General features: G+C 41.3%; 1 protein-coding gene across 3 annotated transcripts in view; it reads right to left on the bottom strand.

The window, feature by feature from the left end:
* itprid2 (ITPR interacting domain containing 2) overlaps positions 1-9401 on the bottom strand; it is a 97534-nt gene that overhangs the window by 67226 nt on the left and 20907 nt on the right. The window lies entirely within an intron of this gene.

Raw genomic sequence — 9401 nt, forward strand, 5'->3', positions numbered from 1 at the left:
CAACAAGAATCCGGAAGAATTCCCAAAGGGTGAAATGGGATTGGGTCTTGGTCTGATATCAGGGGCAAAGAACTTGATGGGAACATTCTCTCTCTGTCTCTCTCTCTGTCTCTCTCTCTGTCTCTCTCTCTGTCTCTCTCTCTGTCTCTCTCTCTGTCTCTCTCTCTGTCTCTCTCTCTGTCTCTCTCTCTGTCTCTCTCTGTCTCTCTCTCTGTCTCTCTCTCTGTCTCTCTCTCTGTCTCTCTCTCTGTCTCTCTCTGTCTCTCTCTGTCTCTCTCTCTGAACATGCTCTGTATGAACAGATCTGGGTCTTCTTCTGTAAATACAGATGAAGTCGTGCGGGTTCTTTGTTCTGGCAGCTCTGTAAACACCGAGGTCTGAAACATTCTCTGCTTTAAAAGACAGGGAGATCACTGAGCTAAATAACCACTAAATTACTGCTGCTGGACAACACTGACCGGGAGACACCTACATCATAATTACTCTCCATCACTCTCACAATGTTGAACAGTTCCCCCTTCCAAATTCTTCCTACACAGGCTGGGGACACTTACCGACGTACCTGTACTTACCAAGAATGGTATTAAATTTATTTTCCTCACATTGACTAAAAGAAACAACAAATTTCTTTTAGCCAATGTGAGTCAAAGGCTCGGACACTGGGCAACAGCCCATTCTGCTAAATGGCGCTCAGGAGTTCGAGGCTCTGCTTCTGTTTGGAGATCCAAGCATGACAGAGAGCAAACAAACCATAAGCTCTGACGTGACCGACAGCACGTGTTAATGTACCCGTCTTCAAAACTTGATCAGTATATTTTATCCATCCATCCATCCATCCATCCATCCATCCATCATCTTCCGCTTCTCCGGGGTTCGGGTCACGGGGACAGCATCCTAAGCAATGAGGCCCAGACCTCCCTTTCCCCAGCCACTTCCACCAGCTCTCCAAGGGGGATTCCGAGGCGCTCTCAGGCCAGCTGGGTGATATAGTCACCCCAGCGTGTCCTGGGTCTTCCCCGGGGTCTCCTCCCGGGTTGGACTTGCCTGCGACACTTCCCGAGGGAGGCGTCCAGGAGGCATCCTAACCAGATGCCCGAACCACCTCAGCTGGCTCCTCTCGATGTGGAGAAGCAGCGGCTCTACTCCGAGTCCTCCCGGATGACCTCTCCATGGATCACCACCTTATCGTGGTGGAGGGGTTTGTGTGCTTGAATGATCCTAGGAGCTATGCTGTCTGGAGCAAAAGCTCCTGGTAGGGTCTCCCATGGCAAACTGGTCCTAGGTGACAGGTCAGACAAAGTGTGATCCAAAAATCCCCTTATGAAAAAGAAAACAGGACTTGTGTACCCTGCCTGGATTAGGGTCACCGGGGCCCCACCCTGGAGCCAGGCTTGGGGGAGGGGCTCGCCAGCGAGCGTCTGGTGGCTGGCCATTTACTCATGGTGCCCGGTCGGGCCCAGCCCGAAGGAGTTACATGAGTCCCCCCTCCCATCGACCCACCACCGATGGGAGGGGCAGTAGTAGGGGTTCGGTGCTTTGTGGATCGGCCTGTGGCCGAAGGCGTGGGCCTTAGCGTTCTGATCCTCGGTTGCTGAAACTGGCTTTTTGGATATTTTATTTGTTGTTTGTCAAAATTTGGAATTTCACAGATTTGTTGACCTCGGCTGGCACAAAAGAAAACTGTTCTATGCTCCTGAGATGATGGTTCTTTAAGGGTTCTTTAGTAAAGAAAATGCTATATAGAACCATGAACACTCAAAGAACCCTTTGCATGATTAGAGTTCTTCGCATTGTGGTTCATCAGACTGATGAATGTGCTGTGTATGGTGCAGCTTAGAATCGGTTTGAAAAATGGTTCTATATAGAACCAAAAAGGTTTTTCTACCGTAACATGCTTGACTTCACAATCACAGAAGAACCCTTTAACCAGTGCTACCAGCGATTCCAAACTTTTGACTAGCTACAGACAGATATGAGATTGTGCATCTGGTTCTTTGGCGAATAAAGGTTCTGATTCTGATATACAAACACAAAACACACACACACACACACACACACACACACACACACACACACACACACACGCAAATCATTAGACACAAAGACATTAAACAGATCACACGTTATCCATCTCCAGAGCGTCCAGCTGCTTTCCACATTTGAGCTCTTCTTTTTTTTCTTTAAACAAAATACAAAAACATCCGCATGTGGACGATGACTTATTGAAGCTCAGGTCTCCAAGGATGCATCCAGCTCAGAGACGCTGAGGAAGCAATTCAGCCATATCCATCATCTCAAACAAAAGTGTGTTGATAAAAGAAAGGCTGATGACAAGAGAAAGACACAGAAAAAAACCCAGGAATTAAAACTCTACACACACTGCAGATTCATGCTGGATTAAAATTTTGCTCCAGTAGTTTTACAGTCTGACTGTAATAATTGTGGAGTGATTTTAATCCAGTATGAATCTGCAGTGTGTGTAGTTTTACAGTCTGACGGTAATAATTGTGGAGTGATTTTAATCCAGTATGAATCTGCAGTGTGTGTAGTTTTACAGTCTGACTGTAATAATTGTGGAGTGATTTTAATCCAGTATGAATCTGCAGTGTGTAGTTTTACAGTCTGACGGTAATAATTGTGGAGAGATTTTAATCCAGTATGAATCTGCAGTGTGTAGTTTTACAGTCTGACTGTAATAATTGTGGAGCGATTTTAATCCAGTATGAATCTGCAGCGTGTGTAGTTTTACAGTCTGACGGTAATAATTGTGGAGCGATTTTAATCCAGTATGAATCTGCAGCGTGTGTAGTTTTACAGTCTGACTGTAATAATTGTGGAGCGATTTTAATCCAGTATGAATCTGCAGCGTGTGTAGTTTTACAGTCTGACGGTAATAATTGTGGAGCGATTTTAATCCAGTATGAATCTGCAGCGTGTGTAGTTTTACAGTCTGACGGTAATAATTGTGGAGCGATTTTAATCCAGTATGAATCTGCAGCGTGTGTAGTTTTACAGTCTGACGGTAATAATTGTGGAGAGATTTTAGTCCAGTATGAATCTGCAGCGTGTGTAGTTTTACAGTCTGACTGTAATAATTGTGGAGCGATTTTAATCCAGTATGAATCTGCAGTGTGTAGTTTTACAGTCTGACTGTAATAATTGTGGAGTGATTTTAATCCAGTATGAATCTGCAGTGTGTGTAGTTTTACAGTCTGTCTGTAATAATTGTGGAGTGATTTTAATCCAGTATGAATCTGCAGTGTGTAGTTTTACAGTCTGACGGTAATAATTGTGGAGCGATTTTAAGCCAGTATGAATCTGCAGTGTGTGTAGTTTTACAGTCTGACTGTAATAATTATGGAGGGATTTTATACCAGTATGAATCTGCAGTGTGTAGTTTTACAGTCTGACGGTAATAATTGTGGAGCGATTTTAATCCAGTATGAATCTGCAGTGTGTGTAGTTTTACAGTCTGACTGTAATAATTGTGGAGTGATTTTAATCCAGTATGAATCTGCAGTGTGTAGTTTTACAGTCTGACGGTAATAATTGTGAAGTGATTTTAATCCAGTATGAATCTGCAGTGTGTAGTTTTACAGTCTGACTGTAATAATTGTGGAGCGATTTTAATCCAGTATGAATCTGCAGTGTGTGTAGTTTTACAGTCTGACGGTAATAATTGTGGAGTGATTTTAATCCAGTATGAATCTGCAGTGTGTAGTTTTACAGTCTGACTGTAATAATTGTGGAGTGATTTTAATCCAGTATGAATCTGCAGTGTGTGTAGTTTTACAGTCTGACTGTAATAATTGTGGAGTGATTTTAATCCAGTATGAATCTGCAGTGTGTGTAGTTTTACAGTCTGACGGTAATAATTGTGGAGTGATTTTAATCCAGTATGAATCTGCAGTGTGTAGTTTTACAGTCTGACTGTAATAATTGTGGAGTGATTTTAATCCAGTATGAATCTGCAGCGTGTGTAGTTTTACAGTCTGACTGTAATAATTGTGGAGTGATTGTAATCCAGTATGAATCTGCAGTGTGTAGTTTTACAGTCTGACTGTAATAATTGTGGAGAGATTTTAATCCAGTATGAATCTGCAGCGTGTGTAGTTTTACAGTCTGACTGTAATAATTGTGGAGTGATTTTAATCCAGTATGAATCTGCAGCGTGTGTAGTTTTACAGTCTGACTGTAATAATTGTGGAGTGATTTTAATCCAGTATGAATCTGCAGTGTGTGTAGTTTTACAGTCTGACTGTAATAATTGTGGAGCGATTTTAATCCAGTATGAATCTGCAGCGTGTGTAGTTTTACAGTCTGACTGTAATAATTGTGGAGTGATTTTAATCCAGTATGAATCTGCAGCGTGTGTAGTTTTACAGTCTGACTGTAATAATTGTGGAGTGATTTTAATCCAGTATGAATCTGCAGTGTGTGTAGTTTTACAGTCTGACTGTAATAATTGTGGAGTGATTTTAATCCAGTATGAATCTGCAGTGTGTAGTTTTACAGTCTGACTGTAATAATTGTGGAGTGATTTTAATCCAGTATGAATCTGCAGTGTGTGTAGTTTTACAGTCTGACTGTAATAATTGTGGAGTGATTTTAATCCAGTATGAATCTGCAGTGTGTAGTTTTACAGTCTGACTGTAATAATTGTGGAGTGATTTTAATCCAGTATGAATCTGCAGTGTGTGTAGTTTTACAGTCTGACTGTAATAATTGTGGAGCGATTTTAATCCAGTATGAATCTGCAGCGTGTGTAGTTTTACAGTCTGACTGTAATAATTGTGGAGTGATTTTAATCCAGTATGAAACTGCAGTGTGTACTTTTACAGTCTGACTGTAATAATTGTGGAGTGATTTTAATCCAGTATGAATCTGCAGTGTGTGTAGTTTTACAGTCTGACTGTAATAATTGTGGAGTGATTTTAATCCAGTGTGTGTAGTTTTTACTGTTTAATTAAAACTCTAACTTTGCCCCTATAAAATATCAGCTGATACGAGTTACTTGAATTTTTTGCTCTTTAGAATCAGCATCGCTCAGGTCTATAAATGATCAGCATATCAGTCAAATCCCACAAATTGCTTTATACAACCTCATCTGAGAAAATCCAATGAACTGCTTTAGAAAAAACACACAGGGCCTGATAATCAAAGCACCACAACACACTCCTACTAACCCAGAACCTCGAGCATGAGGGATTACACAAATGGGCTGTAAGTGCTATCCATTCCACTCCGACAACGCAACCAAAATATTATGAAGTCCCTCACAGTCTGCAGGCAGAAACGAAAGGATGGGTCCCCCCTGCAAGCCTCCAAAACCAGACCTATTGTCATTCCTTTCCTTTAGAGTGAGATAGAGACCGTATGTAATAACTCTGGAAACCACTGTGCAAACATCAGGGAAAGCAAATATTCAAAAATAATTTGATAGAATTTGATAAAACAGATATTAAAGACAACAGAAGTACATCATGATAATACAAGCAATAAATACAATAAAACGCACTTTGAAAAAGTAGTTATTATACACAGCCTACAGAGTACTACACAGTATTAAATGGAATTCAGGCACTTAGTCAAAAATATTTATTATTTAACTTAAAAAAAAAAAAAAAAAAAAAAATCTCAAATGTTGACACTGAAAATGACTAAATTACTAAAGAAATGGTTCTACATAGAACGGTGAACACTCTTTGCATGATTAAAGGGTTCTGTACTTCTGTACAGACTGATAGAGAATGTGTTAAATGGGGCTCTATATGGAACCTTTTTGAAAAAGGTTCTACATAGTATTAATACAATAGAATAGTATTAGAATAGAATAGAAATAGTATTATTACAATAGAAGAACGCTTTTTGGTGTTATATAGAACGCTTTTCAAAAAGGTTCCATACAGAACCCTATGCAACGCTGCATCAACCTGAAGAACCCTTGCCCAATGAATGGAACCCTTTCCTGCAAAAGGTTCTTCGAGTGTTCACGGTCTGTAAAACACTGCCAGTATTCACAGCTATTCTGCACAGGCTTACGGCACAGTGATGCGTCACAGTCCAGCTGTTTCAGCTGACCGACAAGTCAACCCAGAGGAAGGGGAAATGGGAGGTGAAAGAGTGGCTGTCCGTGACAAACACCTGGATGTCAAGGCAGCAGGGAGCATCAGTTTTCTCCCCAACCGTCCAGCTGTTTCTGCTCAACTCCCAGAAATAAACACTGCTCCTATTCTCGGCCTAAATACATCACAAAAGATCTCTTTTGGTCCACATCCTTCTCAAAAGCAGGGCTATTTTTAAAAGGGTGGGTGTATTGAGCCCCCTCAACTTGTCCCAACCACCACCACCACCACCACCACATAAATGCACGTACACATGCTGTGACCTCTTTTCCACAGAAAAGAGGATGAACCAGTTCCCACATGTCACACCAGGACTGAAGGGCCTTCGACTGTGACTACATCTCTGAAGCCTCTCACAGCCCAAAGAGCGCAGTAGGAACCTCAAACATGCCAGAAGGTCAGGAGTCACGCTGGATCTACTGTTCTCTCATTATAGCCTGTAGTAGAAAAAGTACAGAAGCGCTTTCTGGCTACTGTGCAAAACAAAACTAATGATATACCCCTAGCTGCCTGCTTCAGAACTGCATTGTACACTCTTAAAAACAATAGTCCAAGGGTTTGCACTCTCTCAGCTGGTCAGTGTTTCATCACTGTCCATGGTATCCTCAAATAAACATAGCACTGCAGTCAGAACACAACCTCGTATCTCCAAAAAGATCATTTTACAGGAGAGCGAAAAACATATTTAACTTCTAATGTAAATCAATGGAACCAGACAGTTTTCCAAAGTAGATTTAGGCCATTTCTTTTGGTCTGTTCTTCAGGAAATTTACACACAATGTTAAGAGCAACAGGCGTTTCCAAATTCTGTGAAAAAGTGAAAAATGACAAAAATGGAGATGTTGGGTTTTGTTCCGACAGCAGCGATATTGTGATGTATTGTGGCGTAATTTATCATGATAATGACATAATCCTACTGCCCAGCCCCATTTCTGACACCGTATGACATTTTGACTCACAGCTAAAAACAATGACAGCCATCCTGAATGCTGTCCGCACGTTTCTTCCTTTTCTGTGTGTAACAGTAGGCCTGCATTAGCAGTGGTGGACAGTAAATGTAATTCGTTACTGTACTTAAGTACTTTTTTCGTGTATCTGTACTTTACTTACGTATTTCCATTTTGGGTGACTTTTTCCTTTCACTCCACTACATTTCAGAGTCTAATATCCGACTTTTTCCTCCTACATTTTGAGAAATCTGTCGTTCCTTTTGGTTTCTGTGTGTATAAAAACGTAACATGTCAAAACGAAAGAAGCGCAAAGCCAGAGCACCAATCAGGGCCCAGCGGTCACTTTGTTTAGAGCTGGTTTTGACCTGTTGGTCATACCGACCCAGTGCAGCACGCGGTTCAACGTCAGCGCAGCAGCGTAAAACTTTGGGAGAGTCTGTTCAACATAAATGATGAACTAACCTAACTTTGTGTAAATAGAGCACAATATAGAAATATGTCCACATATGCAGTCGAGACTGACGCGGCTTTTTTCTGAATTTCTACAAACACCATTTCATTTTATAGTAAATTAGTTTGGGCTGGTTTATGTTTATGAACAGACGCCTACAGATCAACATAGTAAAGGAGCTCATCTGTGATCCTGAGTTTAAAGCCAGTTTTTATTCAACTTAAACTTGGAACTAAGTTGTAAATAAATCTGAAACTGAAACTTTGCTTGTGTGTAAAAAGTGATTTCAGAGCCACTCGGTTCTCCCTGATGGAAACTGTTTACCTTCAGTGTTTTGTGCTTCTGATCATTTTAATAGACGTCAGCGTCACTAATTAATGACGTTCTATTAAAAGACTGGTTTACCAAGAGAGACGCTGGAGGACTTTCACCTGAAATGAGTTCATGAAGCCAGTCTTGTTATAAAAATGATAACAGAACCAGATCAGAGCCAGAATTCCTCTTTTAGTACTTTTACTTTATAGGTAATTATATTTGAAGGTAAATACTTTAGTACTTTTACTCAAGTGGAGGTCTAAAGGGAGGAACTTCTACTTTTATTGGAGGAATATTTTACCTTGGGGGTCTCTACTTTAACTCAAGTACATGATTTGCGTACTTCGTCCACAGAGGTGCATTAGGAACCAAAGCAAAGAAAGTCCACCTGATGTTACATAACTCGACATGGTTGCTTTATGGTGTATTCTATCCCACAGCCTAGTTTGCATAGCCAGATAAAGTTACACAGAGTTAGACACATCAAACAGGTCTTACTGTTCCAGCGCAGAGCAAATTTTGGACACTAAACAGTGGCTGGTCAACCACATTCAGGGTAAATTGGGCAAACTGGATTTTTCTCGCCAAAATTTATTTCTTTTTTTTTTTAAATATAAAGGAAAAAATTGAATTTTTCTTCCTGATTCTTTCCCTCAGACTGAGTTTTTTTAAAGGAACGTCAGAGAATTCTGTTGCAATCTGTTTCTTCTCCAGCTCACACTAAACCAAACACTGCACGGTGAAACATATACATGAATTATTTTCTCAACAGAATGTCAAACAGCCTTGATATGATGCTATCTGGTTACCAAGTTGAAAGGTTGCTATAGCAGCAGCAGCCTCTCAGCATAACAAGATAAGGCTTACCAAACTTTGGCGCTGCACGCTGGCCTTTCTGAGCCACACCTGCCAGCAGCAGAAACACGATTCCCAGACTGTAGCCACCCTGACTGACCTTTGCTACTGGCATCGAAAGGGACTTAATAAATTCGCCCATCAGCTAACATGGGCACACTGACGCAGAGCCGTCTATTGTGTTATTGTTTAAGGCAGCATGGCTGGGTGGCGTGTAAAGTAGGAGTGAAAGAGAGATCCCTTCCTGTATTCCTCCCTTGAGTCCCACAGGGGTCAATAATGGGGCCTTTTCAGAACCTTACAGGAGCAAAAATAGCGCTTTATCGTCATTCCATCAATGCAAAACAATCGCATTGCAATTGTGTGAGAGCAACAAGAAGGACGATTCTTATCATTTGCACGGAGCACCTGCTCTAAGCCGGGGTGCTCAAAGAGGAAAGGTTATCAAGCCGGATCAAAGCCTTACAGGGAGTGTATCTCCGAAATCCGCTCAGCGGGATGTGCGCAGTCCAAAAGGTGCAGGTTTGCAAATCTGAGAGAGGCCTTTCACTATTACAGCTTGGCAAGTACATGAGAAGAAAAGAGACGATCAGACTAAGAGCCTTTAAACTTCCTCTTGATTATGCAAGTGAGGACTCTGCCAAGGGGTAACACTAAATAAAAAAAATAAAAAAGCTCGTCCCGAGCCCTCGGCCGTCCTTTTGT

Source organism: Pygocentrus nattereri, chromosome 6 (assembly GCF_015220715.1).
Source record: "Pygocentrus nattereri isolate fPygNat1 chromosome 6, fPygNat1.pri, whole genome shotgun sequence".
Taxonomy (NCBI): domain Eukaryota; kingdom Metazoa; phylum Chordata; class Actinopteri; order Characiformes; family Serrasalmidae; genus Pygocentrus; species Pygocentrus nattereri.